Source organism: Dryobates pubescens, chromosome 8 (genome assembly GCF_014839835.1).
Source record: "Dryobates pubescens isolate bDryPub1 chromosome 8, bDryPub1.pri, whole genome shotgun sequence".
Classification (NCBI taxonomy): Eukaryota; Metazoa; Chordata; class Aves; order Piciformes; family Picidae; genus Dryobates; species Dryobates pubescens.
Window position 1 is genome coordinate 36,119,719 of NC_071619.1, and position 14,170 is coordinate 36,133,888.

A 14,170-nucleotide genomic window follows, 5' to 3' on the forward strand; every position below is an offset into this window, starting at 1 on the left:
TAGACCAGATTGATTGGGGCCCCATCAAGTTTGACCTCCTCTATAACTGAATCTTCCATTCCCAGCAGCTTGGGTGATTTCTGCTAGCTGTTTATAAAATACTTCTCAGCCTTGTGAGTTTGGTTTTTGTAGCAGATCCTTATCAACAGGGTGCCCAGACTCTCATCAGTCTCGTGGGCTTCTAGCAGCTCTCACTCACTTAGCACATTCGATTTCAGAACTGGTGTCTAATCAGCAAGGCCACCTCTCTTTCTCCCCTTACTATCTTCCCTGAGCAAGGAAAACTGCCTCTATGTATGTATTCCACTCATGTGGGTTACCCCACCACCCTTCTGTTGCCCCAGTTAGGACACACCCTTTTTGTTTTCAGTCTATTAGCTGTTTTGGAGGTATTTTTCGCTCTGTTTCTTAATGTAATGGTAGCAATTAGTAAACAAATTAAAAAGAAGAAGTAAAAGAAGGCAGAGGACTCCTATATCACTCAGCACAGTAGTAAAGCACTTGGATTTTAAGCTCTGAGAGCATAGCTGCTTAAATATAAGCAAATGCGGAGGTTCCTCACTGAATTTAGGTTTTCATTAACTTTTCATTTTCTTGTGGCCTGTTCTGCATTTTTAAGATGAGATGGTGTGTGAAGTAAAACACTTAGAAAAAATAATTTCTCCAGGGCATATTCTGTTTGATAATGTCATACCTGGGACTCCATCTGGGCTGTCAAAACAATGGCGCATGACAGTGAAACTAAGCACACTTCATATACATAAATCTTTCACAGTCTCTAAGTAGGGAGCATGAGCTGAAGGCTCCTCTAACTGAGTTATTTTACTGAGTGAGAAATTATGTGACCATTAGAAGTCAGATACCTCCCAGCCAGTAACTCTAGGTAACAGCTCTAGGTGGTCATGAATATATGAGCAAATATAATTACAAGACATACTGCAGAAGGACAGGAGGTTTTAAAGAGGTGCAGAGGAGGCAGTTCCTCTTCATGAGCAGTATTTACTGTCTACATCAAATCATGAGGTTGAGTTCCTAGTAGAAATTACAGCTTTGTCAGAGACACCCATCAAGTTATTGGTGATATGCAGATGCAACAGGGAATAGTACTTCCAGAGAGGACACAGTCTCAAGCTGCACCAGGGGAAATTTAGGCTCGAGGTGAGGAGAAAGTTCTTCACTGAGTCATTAGCCATTGGAATGTGCTGCCCAGGGATGTGGTGGAGTCACCATCCCTGGAGGTGTTCAAGAGGGGATTGGATGTGGCACTTGGTGCCATGGTTTAGTCATGAGGCCTGTGGTGACAGGTTGGACTCGATGATCTTTGAGGTCCCTTCCAACCTTGGTGATTCTGTGATGTCTATCTGCTTCCTTTAATGTCATTGTTAATAACTGTGGGATACAGAGCATGCTTTGAAAATGTATGGTTTGAAATCATGCTCAAAATGCTACAGACCTCTCAGAGGACTCAATTAGACCATGAACCAAATTGTGTTGGTGATCCAGTGAGCAGCCTGGTATTTAGTAGAGTTGCTAAACATGGTACAGAAATAGGAATCACCTATAGAAGTAGTTAAGGAATCTGCTCTTTGAAGAGGAATGACTAACAAGGCAGAAAGACCACAGGAGAGGATCTGAGTGGTCAGGCTAGATCATAAGTGAAATACAAAGCAAAGGTAAAAAGGGTAAATCTTATTCTAGGGTGTACAAACTGGAGAGTCATATTTAACACAACCCCAGGAAGAAATAGTTCTATACCCTGTGCCAAGGAGGCGTCAGCTAGAATACTGTCTTTGTTTTCTGACAGTGCATTTAGAGAAGATTTGGAACATCAGAGACTAAAAAGTTTGAAGTGGCAAGAGAAATAGTCTTAGAAAACATGGCCTTAAAAAAAAAAAAAGGAGGCAGAGGAACTAGACTTGTTTAGTCTAGAAAAGGGAAGGAAGAGGAAAGGGTACAAAGTTCTTGCTTTAAGTTAAATTACTGTGAGGAAGATAAATAAATTGTTCTCCAAATCCACTGGGTCAAGACAAAAATGAACAGCTTTCATTTGCAGCAGTGTTTTAGTTCAGATACTGGGAAAACCTTTTGTGGGTTCAGCACAGAGTCCTTTGAGGCCACAGAATCCCCAATACTGAATGCTTTTAGAATTACCACAGATGAGGCCAACCACCCTCTGGACAGTTGCCCAAGACAGCAAAGCAGGAAGATCTTGAACAGCACACGGCCTTGCTCAGACAGGCTGAAAACTGCAACATTGGAAGCAAAACACCTGTGAGAAATAACCACAAACTCCACATGTCTTTCAGCAGCAGCCAGCAGCAGCTCCTGCTTTTCCTGAAGGCAGTCAGGACTGCTACCATTGGGCTACCATCAGTCAGCTCAGTGGCAGCTTATTGCCTCTGTAAGCAGCAGCAACTTACAGCTTCTGCTTGGTTTTGTTTTCAGGCTTAGTGTAAAATCAGGGATTGAAACAGGTCAGGACTCCACTTTTGGGAGGCTACCAGATACTGGGTGTCAAATACTGTCAAGTGTTTTCCACACCTGTCCCCACAAGACCTTTCAGGTCTGTCCTAGCAGATCTATGGAGGAGGAGTCCTGTTGGACAATAAGTTATCCATGCAACAGCAACGTGCCCTTTTGGCCAATAAAGCTAATGGTATCCCAGGGTACCTTAAGAAGAGTGTGTTAAGCAGGTCAAGGGAGGTTGTTCTCCCCCCTACTCTGTGCTAGTGAGACCACATCTGGAGTATTGTGCCCGGTTCTGGGTTTCCCCATTCAAGAGAGACAGGAAAATACCAGAGAGAGTCCAACAGAGAATTATGAGAATGATTAAGAGACTGGAACATCTGTCTTATGAGGAAAGGCTGAGAGACCTAAGGCTATTTAACCTGGAGAAGAAGAGACTAAGAGGGGATCTGATCAATGTTTACAAATATGTGAAGGATGGGTGTCAAGAAGGAGCAAGTCTCTTTGCAGTGGTGCCCAGTGATAGGACGAGGGGCAGCAGACACAAACTGGAACAGAGGATGTTCCACCTCAACACGAGGAAAAACTACTGTAAGGGTGACAGAGCCCTGGAACAGGCTGTCCAGAGAGGTTGAGGAGTCTTCTTCTTTAGAGACTTTTTGTCTGGACAAGTTCCTGTATGGCCTGCTCTAGGTGATCCTGCTTTGGCAGGGAGATTGGACTAGATGATCTCCAGAGGTCACTTCTAAACCTTACCATTCTGTGATTCTATGATCTTTTTGAACAATGGTTTGTCTGGAGGAGTGTAATAACAAAAGGCCACTTTATATTTCTACATCTCTGTGCTGCTGGAGCTAAGCCACTGAAGAGCACAACTCCTTTCAAGCAAACAAAGTTGCAAGAAAATACCTTGTCATTGAAGACAAGCCTTTAAAATAAAGTATCTAGTCACACAGTAGAAGGACTGATGAGCTTAGAATCCTGTAAGCAGCAACATGGAAATGCATTGCATTTTTGTGTTAACTTTATGCTTGTGAATCTGGAAGAGAGTAGATTTAGACTGGAAGAAATTATTTACAGTGAGGGTCATGAGACACTTGAACAGGTTGCCCAGGGAGTTTGTGGATGCCCCTTCCCCTAGAGGTGTTCAAGGCCAGGTTGGACACAGCCTTGAGCAACCTAGTGTAGTGGAAGGTGTCCCTGCCTACGCAGAGGGGTTGGAACTAAATGATCTTTTAAGATCCCTTCCAACCCAACCCATTCTGTGGATATCAAAATTCCATATAGTTGCTTACAGAGTTCAAGTTTTGGGGCCTGAATTTCCTACCTTAGTTGACAGGAATGAAGAAGTAATCTCTCATCAAGCAGAGCTCGTAGTGAAAGCATAAAAGTCTAATTTATTGCATTCTTTCAACATGACTTCATTTTTTGAGCATTTTGTGATGATCTGACCTAATATTGCGCAGCTTCAGACAATAGAGTTCTTCTATTGTACTTTAATGACTGGAAATGTAATTTGCTTCCTGCTTAATATTTAAAGCAGCAATAATACCAAAAAGGCTTACTGCTCCTAAGAAAAGATGAAAGGGGCATAACTCCTAAGGTTTTTTTTTGTGTTCAAAATTTGACCTACTTTAAAAATACTAGAAACTCATGGGAATGGTCCTCAGAATTAAAAATACCAATATGAGATTGTTGCCTGGGAATTTTAAGATACATCACTTCTAACTCATTGAAAAGCAGAATTTCCTTCCCAAGGGAAATCCAGATAATTCAAAATTAATTTTTGTCCCAAAATACTGAATTAGTGGAGGAGCTTTTCACAGAAAGGGAAGTTTTTAAAGATAATAAAATATTCTGAACTTCAGAAATATTTCATTTGGGCTTGCTGACTGTTTTGAAATTGTTCAGTCTGGTTGAGTGAAGATTAGAGTGTGCTTGCCCTAGCTGCCTCTAGCGACCCTTCTATCACCAGTGCTCTGCAGGCTTAGTCTGTTATTCTCCTTGGAGAAACCAATTCCATGGCCAGACCAGGTTGTCTATAAAACTCTTTGGTGGTGAGCAAGGAAGACAAACTTTGGTGTAATGTGTGGAGAAGACAACTCACAAAGGCAGATCTGAACAGGATAATAGAGGCAAATGTTACAGTATCACAGTATCAGAGTATAACTAAGGTTGGAAGAGACCTCGAGGATCATTGAGTCCAACCTGTCTCCACAGACCTCATGACTAGACCATGGCACCAAGGGCCACGTCCAATCTCCTCTTGAACACCTCCAGGGATGGCGACTCCACCACCTCCCTGGACAGCACGTTCCAATGACAAATGACTCACTCGGTGAAGAACTTTCTCCTCACCTCGAGTCTAAACCTCCCCTAGCGCAGCTTGAGACTGTGTCCCCTTGTTCTGTTACCTGAACTGCTACAACAGGGAGGTATGTGGTGGCTCAGATAGGGACACAGAGTCACAGAAATAAAGCATCTTGAACAGAGAGCAACAACAGCTAAAACATGGTCTTCACATGAGGTCCAGCTGTGGGCTTTCCTTACCACTTCCTCCATAAAGGCCCATTGCCTTTTCATTTGGTATTACTGCCTGTCCCATTAGGATGCTGGACAATACTGCATGCACAGCTCCACCTTTTCTCCTTTTCCTTTGCTCCTCACCTCCTGCGTTAGACCCTTCAGGGACAACATTCCACTATGTTGGCCTCTTATTAGGGCTGCCTCCATTGCAGGACTCAGTAGCTTAAGTCTCACACCTACAGGGAGAGGAAACCTGAGATCCAAGGCTTCATGAAATCTCTGAGGGACAGAATAATTTCTAATACCTTATGTATTAGAAGTAGTTAAACATACACTGTCAAGCCACTGCCACACTTCCATCTGACAGCTGGATATACTGTTCTTTGTGTAAAAGTTGTTTTGTCTGGGGTTTTGTTTTGGTTCTTTGGTTTGTTTGGGGTTTTGGTTGTGGTTTGCTTAGGTTTTGGTCGTTTGTTTGTTTGTTTTTTTTAACCTATTCATTTGGGATGACCATTGGGTAATAAGTGTAAAAAACCAAACCCAAATATTACCACAAGTAATTCTACACAAACGTCTGTATTTTGTCAGGCCCAACTGAAAACACTGCTGAAACTCACCGCTCTAGAAACACACAAAAAAATGCTGGGTATCACTGGGAGAAAGACAGAGGAGACAAATAATTCTGAGCATTTTGTTTCGCTTGGTTGTATAAATAAGAGTGTGGCATCTCTTTTTAAACCATGACATTCTGACAAACAATGATGCTTAATGTTACTCTTGAGTGAGAAGAAATGTTAAGAGAACAGTTTCTAGCAATTCAAAAAAGCAGCTTGGGAAGGAAGACTGCTGTGTAATACTCCTCTATCAGCTATTTGCTTGCTCCATATATTTGTGTAAGATACTTAGTCCTTATCACAGAATCACAGAAACATTCAGGTTGGAAAAGACCCTCAGGACCACCCAGTCCAACCGATAACCCAACTCTACAAGGTTCACCCCTAAACCATATTCCCAATCCAAATGACCTTTAAACACACCCAGGGTTGGTGACTCAGCCACCTCCCTGCACAGCACATTCCAATGTCTGACCACTCTTTTCTGTGAATTTTTTTTTTCCTAATGTCCAGTCTAAACCTACCCAGTTGCAGCTTGAGGCCATTCCCTCTTGTTCTATCACTAATTACCTGTGAGAAGAGACCAGCTCCAGCCTCTCCACGATGCCCTTTCAGATAGTTGTAGAGAGTGATGAGGTCCCCCTTCAGCCTTCTCTTTCTCAGACTCAACAGCCCTAGCTCCTTCAGTTGCTCTTCATAAGATTTATTCTCCAGGCCCTTCACCAGCTTCATTGCCCTCCTCTGCATGACAGAGTGCTGTAGCTGTACCAGTTGAGTGCTGTAGCTGTACCAGTTGAGTGCTTTAACTGTACCAGTTGAGTAAAGCCGTACAAACTCTTTAGTGTTAATCCAACTAGATTGGTATTCAAGTGCTTTTATCAGAATAGTATGTTCACATTGGGAAAAAAATAATCTAGCCACAGTGACATACCTCTGTACCATTACAACTGCTGGCACAGTGGGGAGTTTACTCACCCCTCACCAAAATACTTATATCTAGTGCTATATTGTGTGCAGACCACCTTTGGTGCCTCACTTTCTGAGGTCTATAAAAGCCTTTTAGATCTTAACCTTGTAGGGCTGTTGAGCCTGAATTCCCCAGTGTAAACAGGGCTTCACAAAATCTGCATGAAAGGTGCCAAGGCTCCATGGCTTATTTTTAGCCAGTCACAGAAGTTTTTTTGAGTCTCTAAAAAGTGTTTGTGAGCCGTGGCTGTGCCCCAAAACATGCTATAGAGGAGGAGTTTCGCTGGGCTTGCTTCCTTTTTCTGTGAAGATTTCACAATACTTTTGACTCAGACTTTTCTGACAGCTATTTTTTGATATATTGACTGTGAACTTGTCCCTGTTATTTTATGTATTAATGTGAAATCCACCCCTCTGTTTCTCTGGGCTTCAGCGAGTGGTTTCTTTCCCTTACCACCATCAGTCTGACAGGCAAAGGTTAACTCCAGAAGGACGAAAATCTTTTCGTGTTCCGGGCAAAACTGCCTTTTTACCTAAAATCCTGGAGGCCAACAAGAGAAGTCAAGAGGCTGCCATCTGTTGGGAGAACCCTGGGAGGACACCCAGAGCCTCAAACCCTGGCAGCACCTGAGAGTTGAGCAACGTTGGGCTAATTGTTGGTGTAAATGACATCAGCATTTGGCCTGTGATCAGTAGCTTCTCTCCGAATAATTTAGTCAGTACAAATATTAAAAGTACTTGCAGTTAGACATTAACCAGATGAAATGTTTAGACAGCAATGGTAAAACTCATTTGATCAAACTTTATGGACTGAAACTCAAACAGGATTTTATTTAGTAATAATAGTGGGGATGCTGATGCAATTCCTAGCTGAATCAGATGGGAATAAATTCAGAAGCAGCAGGCTCTTGAAATTAAAAGAAGTATCGTTCCAAGGGCAGGTTTGAAAGCTGTTCACGAAGTACTTCCTAATCCACAAATCCATTCTGAAGGTTCTTTTCCCACAGATGTTCACTCTGAGCACCAAGACCACTCATGCTTTCTCTGGGTGAGTTGTTCATCTACTACACTGGTTATGTGACCCAAATTCTACATTAGGCAATTCTCTAGATGGTCAGGCTCTGAATGTTTACATGCCTTTGTTTTCCAAACATCTAAGAGGAACACATCCTAGTATGAACACATCATGGACATAACTCTCTCCCTCCTTTTCTTTCTTCTGAGTAGTATGGTGTTTAAGCAAAGCACAAGGACATCAGAACAGCCACTCTCCCTGCTGGATGACAGCCTGGGTCCAGGAAGACCCACAAGCTGGAAAAAAAGGTGAGACCTTGGAGAGGCCCACTGGGTTTCAAGTGCTGGACTCTTCCCATCAGTTCTGCTTTCCAAGTTGCCTCCAACAGCATGGACATCCAGCATGAAGCTGCTTGTTGGTGTCAAGGGACTGGGTCACATCTGGCTTGAATTTAGCATTTGCTGTTTGTTACCACTCTAAGGACTGTTTAATTTATGCACAGCCTGCGTGTGTGTGCATGTGTGTGTATATATGTATTAAGTAAGAGACAGCTGGTCCCATGTAGGCAAGGTTGACTGTTACCCCTGAGGCAAGAGGCCCATGGGAAACAGGATGGCTGGTGTTGCATTGTTACCCTTTACTATTCTTTGACCTCCACTTGATATATTTTTTCCATAACCCCAGGCAGTGAGCTCTCTGTGGGTGGGATCTATCTGTTTGTTACTGTCTGTTAAATGTGGACTTCATTGTGGAATATAGTTTCTGAACCTCACTACTAGAGAAATAATACCAACGGGCAAGGTGGCCAGCATCTGTCTTGACTGGTCCATCACCACAGGCAAGGATGATAGTGTCTGATCCAAGAGGAGCCTGCAATGGGAGTACAAAGCTGTTCCCTTAAGAATTGTGCCAACACTAGCAAAACATGAAAGCCACATTTGCTAACACCATGAATAATACACACGAGACAAGCGGCAATAACCAGGATAGCAGCACACAAAGGCAACCTGCGAACTTTCTGAGAAGGACGATGGGGTGACAAACAGCAAGTGTACTCTAAAGTAATGGGGTGAGAAAATGCTACAGCAGAGGCACATACTAGACATTGGAGTTGCCCTTTCAGTTGTTGGGTTTGTTGCTGAAAACTGAACAATATCTGCACATCAAAGGGATGACCAGGAGATCTGTACCTACATTTATGAGCCTCTGATATTTCTTTGTCATGCAGAGATGAGAATGTTTTTATATGCCAAGAAAACTGAGTGTTTTTCTATGGAATTTACACTGGGTGGCAAAACATAGCCACAGAACAAAAGAGATTTTGCCTTGCCTGCAGTGTCTAGTATATGACAATGCTCTCAGGGTATTCATACCCAGGTGTTGTTCAAAGGAACAATGGTTAAAGTAGTTACAGTGTGCACTGTTAAGGATAAATAAAGCGGTACCAGAATCGTAGAATCATTAATGTTGGAAAAGACCTCGAAGATCATGAACTTGTGCTTCAGAATGCAAGTCTTTTGGGTTACTAAGGAAGCACTGAAAGCATTAGCTGAACATACCTGGTGCACTACTGCCTGACTGCATCTGTGGCCTTTGAGGCTTTAGCTTGTGGGGAATTACAAGTGTTTAGTTCCTCTCCAGGGAACATTAACTCTGGAACATAATGCTGGGCATTAAATTACAAAGCATATAATCATTTCACTGCTAATCAACTCATGCTTATACTGGAATCCTTACTTATTGCTCACACCTTCCTAGACCACACAAGCTCCCCTTGCCTTCTACTCAGCTGTCCAGTTTGGATTGACAGTACATGAACCCTGTCTGAGTGGTGTCAGGACAAAGATGTTTGGCATTCTGAAAGCTGAAAAGATTAAACAAACCTGAATATAAAAATATAGCACATGACCTAATGTTCTCAAGGTTGTATTTATTTTCACATTTAATTTCAGCAGAAATGTACCTTTAAGATTAGAGTCAACACAATCAATGTCTAGACTGCTGCACTGTCAAGATAAAAATCCAAGAGGTTTTCTAAAGAGACAGTGTCTAGCTTCCTCTGATGTTCATGGTGATGAAAGACCCTGATAATGCACAATATTATTCAAGAGGCTGGGAACCAGGACATGCAGATACTGCTTGTTTGTGCTACAGACTTGCTGAGAGTTCTTGGACAACTATCTGCTCCCTTTGTGTCTCTTTTTCCTCCGAGAGAAAGCAGCAACAACAACATTCCTAACTTCAGCCCACAAAATTAAAAGCATAAAGAAAGAGGAGTATGGTAGTATGAGCATTACTCATACTATCTGCTGTCATTACTCTGAGGTGATGAATGAGAAGGACAACTAGGAGCATAGTGGACATTGCTATACTAACTTTTAAACTGTGTAAACCAGTTTAAAACTACTACTAAAGAGTGTAAAACTACTACTGACTTCGAAACCATGAAAAAAAAACCACCACCACCACCACCACAACAAAGAAACCCAACAGGACAGGAACCTAAAATCTGAGATCCAATGTAAAAATTAGATTTGGTGGTTCTCAGAGTGACACTGAGGGGTTTTGTGGGGAGGGAAGGGTGGTCAGAGATGGGTTCTCCTGTTGCCCTTTGTGTTTTCGCCTTCCACATCCTATAGTGCTTTATTCTGCCCTTTACCATCACCTTGCATGTCTGAAGTCCATAGTGTCAGATTATGATATAACAAGTTCATAGAATCATAGAATAATAGAATCAATAAGATTGGAAAAGACCTCAAAGATCATCAAGTCCAGCCTGTCACCCAAGACCTCATGACTACTAAACCATGGCGTGATGAGTGTAGAGTCCTTATAGCTTTCTTCACTCGGTGTTTCCAGTTCAGCAATAACATCATTGAAAGCTGCTTTTACCAACCTGCAGGTAAAATCAGTAGAATTGATAATTTCACAGTAGAATACAGAGAATTTGAGTGCAAGGTCTAAGCATATAGGATGTGTTGGCAGGAGTTCTGTCATTGCAATACTGCTAGCACCTTTGTAAGCCACCAAACTATTCTCTGCAGCCTCCTTCCTGTCATTTCCTGTGGCAAACTCAGCTGGATACCTATGGTAGTCCCTCTTCATTTTGTCATAGAAAGCCTTGGACTTGCCAGAGTTAGCAATAATAAAGATTGCACCAAATGTTAAGGTTAGAGATCTATAAAAATGTTAAGTTTCTTACTTCTTCCAAAAATAAGCTTGCCTCTCTCCCTTCTCTGGGCATCTAACAGTACTTGTTGCATCTGTTCACAACACTGAAGTGGCAGCTCTCAGCCTCTGCTTGCTCCCTGGTTTCTGTTCACATTAGGACATGACCTAGAGGGTTGCAGGGCACCATGTTTCCTGATTGCTGGATGATGTCAGCTCCAGTCTATGTATCATGTCCCAGGGGCACTGGATCATTTCCTTTTTTGTGCCCTTTTGGATGAATAGGAACCAGAACTAAGCTAGTAATAACTGGCATGGGAACAAGTTGTATTGAGCAGGCTGTGTTGAGACTTCACATTTTAACCACAGGTTCTTAGAAATTATGGTGCTTGCATCCCATCTAGTGGAGGGATCAGAATAATTCATCAGCTTCTTGTTGCTAAGTAAGCACATAACTTCTGGTGTGACTGTAGGAGCAGAGCTATCAGCTTTGTCGGGATGCAAGCAGCCTGCACAGCATGCTCACACATTATTGATTCATCCCTCATCAAATGAGTTGTGTACTTTTCTTAACACTGAAAACAAAGAAGTCTGAAGGTTTGCACAGGTAAACAGTAGTATCAGAAGACCAAGTCAGCCCATTTGAGCTCAGTAAGACAGAAACCTAGCTCTGCAGAAATGCTTCACTGAGAGTAACAGGGAAGTGAACAATCTATTACTTGATCTACAACTTTTTAAGTCCCCTGCTTGCACCCCCACCCCTCCACCCCACAGTGCAGCTATTTTGATGTTATGACTTCCTGTCAGCCCAAACTGGTCACCTTCCATTTTCCATTAGCTGTGTAGCCAGTGGCTGAAGACACCTACACTAAGAAGGAACAATCTCTAACTGCAGGCAACACCTATTGTGCAACAGGGCATGAACATGACAATGAACTGTAATTTGAATTGCTGCCAAGAATTACAAGTAATTAGCCATTCTGAGGCTAATGAACACTTAGCAATTCCCTGTGAATCCCCCTCCCCCCCAACCCCACAAGGTCATGATTCATCTTGGAAGAACTTTTATCTACTCCATGGACAAGATGAAGAAAGAGATATCCCATCTTCCTACATGGAAGAGGCCACAGATCCAAAAACTATTTAGGTTATCTTTCCCTGGGAGAATATTCACTAACAGGTCAGATGAGCAGGGCCCAGCACAGAACTCCCTAGTGCCAGTGGAATTAACCATCCTTGTATCTGTACAGATCATTTTGACTCGCCCTGAGAAAACAGGGAAGGATTTCTAATAGGTCTGAAAACAAATATGAGTGACTCCTTGAGGACAGTTTATTCTGCCACACATAAGTCTGATTCCCTGCTGACCCCCCAGCAGCTGCATCTGCCACTGGGAAGACAGCTGTTTTATGGTGCCACGTCCAGGTGTTTTCCACCCTGCAAGCTTGGCATGTGGGAAGCTCATGTGCTAGGACAAAATGAAGGGAGAGGGCTGCAGACACTTTCTGCTCCATTATTGGCTTGAGTAGAGGCCATCAGGCTGTCTCTAAAACGAGTGTGCCATCCATCTCTATTTCCCAGATGAGAGTTTTCCTTACAACCAGAAGTATTGCTGGCATGCAGTGAAAGTCTGTGGGCATGGACAGTCTGGGTGTGAATGTGCCCTCATCTGCTAGTAAAGAATCAGACATTGCTAAAGTCATGGACAAGCTTGCATCCAGAGAGCTTGTGGGAGCCCATTTTGTAGATGGGAGTGCTAGAAAGGGGTTGTTCATTCCCTTTTCTCTTCTATCACACACAGACCCAAATCCCCTTGTTTTCACAGTATGGAGATGCACTGTTGGAAGTGCACTAGATGGCAGTGTTCATTTGAATCATTGTTGAGCTACTGCTCTTCCAGGATCACCACATTCAGGAAGCATGGCCCCCCAAGCTGCTGACATTGTAATTTCCACAGTATTCTCCCAAATTTCAGGGTTTCAACTTCTGTGTCTTTCTGCAGTGGAAAATGGCATCCTTCCATCATGAGTCTCTTGTGCCATCTCCTCTAGGAAAGCCTTCTTCATGTTTAGTTATCCACTACTGCTTCTTGCTCTTGAGTCCACAGAGGTAGCACTGAAGCCAAAGACCAGTTGCGTTCTGCAGCACATGGGCTACAGCTCCTATGTTCCTCAATCTTACTCAGAGTTTAACAGTAAATTTTACAGCCATTTCCCCAGTACAAGCTTTGATCTGTTGTCTGTATCACTTTGGGGGATTGTCTGGAAGAGAAGGTGCTTTCTTGATGTGTTAATACTAATTTGGGACTTTCAGGTAGCACACAAGGCTTTCCAGTATGAAGCCAAGGACATTTTTATTCCACAAGATGCTAGGGGTACTCAGAATCAGCACACCTCACCAAGGCAAAACTGCATCTAACTGCAAGTTGGGAGAGAGGAGTAAGTAATTTTGATAGCTTTGTCTCACATTTGAACCTGTTTTGTCCACTCACAGAGGGTTCTGGACAGACCTATAAGTGCTGATCACAACTAGTGAGAAAACTAGCTTTAGCCAGCTCTTAACTGTGCCAGTCTACCCCACTCTGTCCCCAAAGATAAGGCTTCAACTCATTTAGCAACTGTGCTTTTTGGAGAGAAAACAATTCTAAAGGGATCTGCACTCTTCATCTGGTGTTGAAGGGATGATGGTTGTGAGAACAGCTCAAAGCAAGAAGGAGGGAAAGAGCAAAGCAGTGTTCAAACCATCCTGATTGACTTCTACTCTTTGTAAGGCAAAGAAGTTGTAGAAGGCAGTTACTTAGGAGGGAAATCAGGGAGTGTTAAGCAGATCCCAAATGGCTGAGTAAGAAAAGATTGCTGAGTGAGGAAAAGTGGAAGGTAGAGCAGCTTTCCAGGTAATAAATCCATGGTAAGTCCCAACACTGTGTCTAAACACATGGCAGAGCAACTTCTCCTGTTCTGTGTAACACCTGCACTCAGCAGCCCATTCTTGAAGTCACTGGAGGAAGACATAGGACATAAACCCAGCCCTAACACTGCACATTCAGTCTAAAAAGACAATACAAGCATTTCTGCTAGACCTGAGCTGAGTCTCAACTCCTGTGCCCACCTGTAGGAAGAAAACTGAGCTGATGTAACCTTTGTCCTGGCTCTGGGCACAGATTTCAGCCCAGGCATTTCTAAGTGGAAGATACAGAGACTCACCCCACCAAAGAACAAAGGACAGTATTTCCTTCATAAATGGATCTAAATTGACCACTCTGGATGGGTGGTGGTTGGGTACCATACCCTGCCAGCAGCTCAACACAACATAGCACAGAACAAGAGGACACAGTGTCAAGCTGCGCCAGGGGAAGTTTAGACTTGAGGTGAGAGGAAAGTTCTTCACAGTGAGAGTTGTTAGCCATTGGAATGTG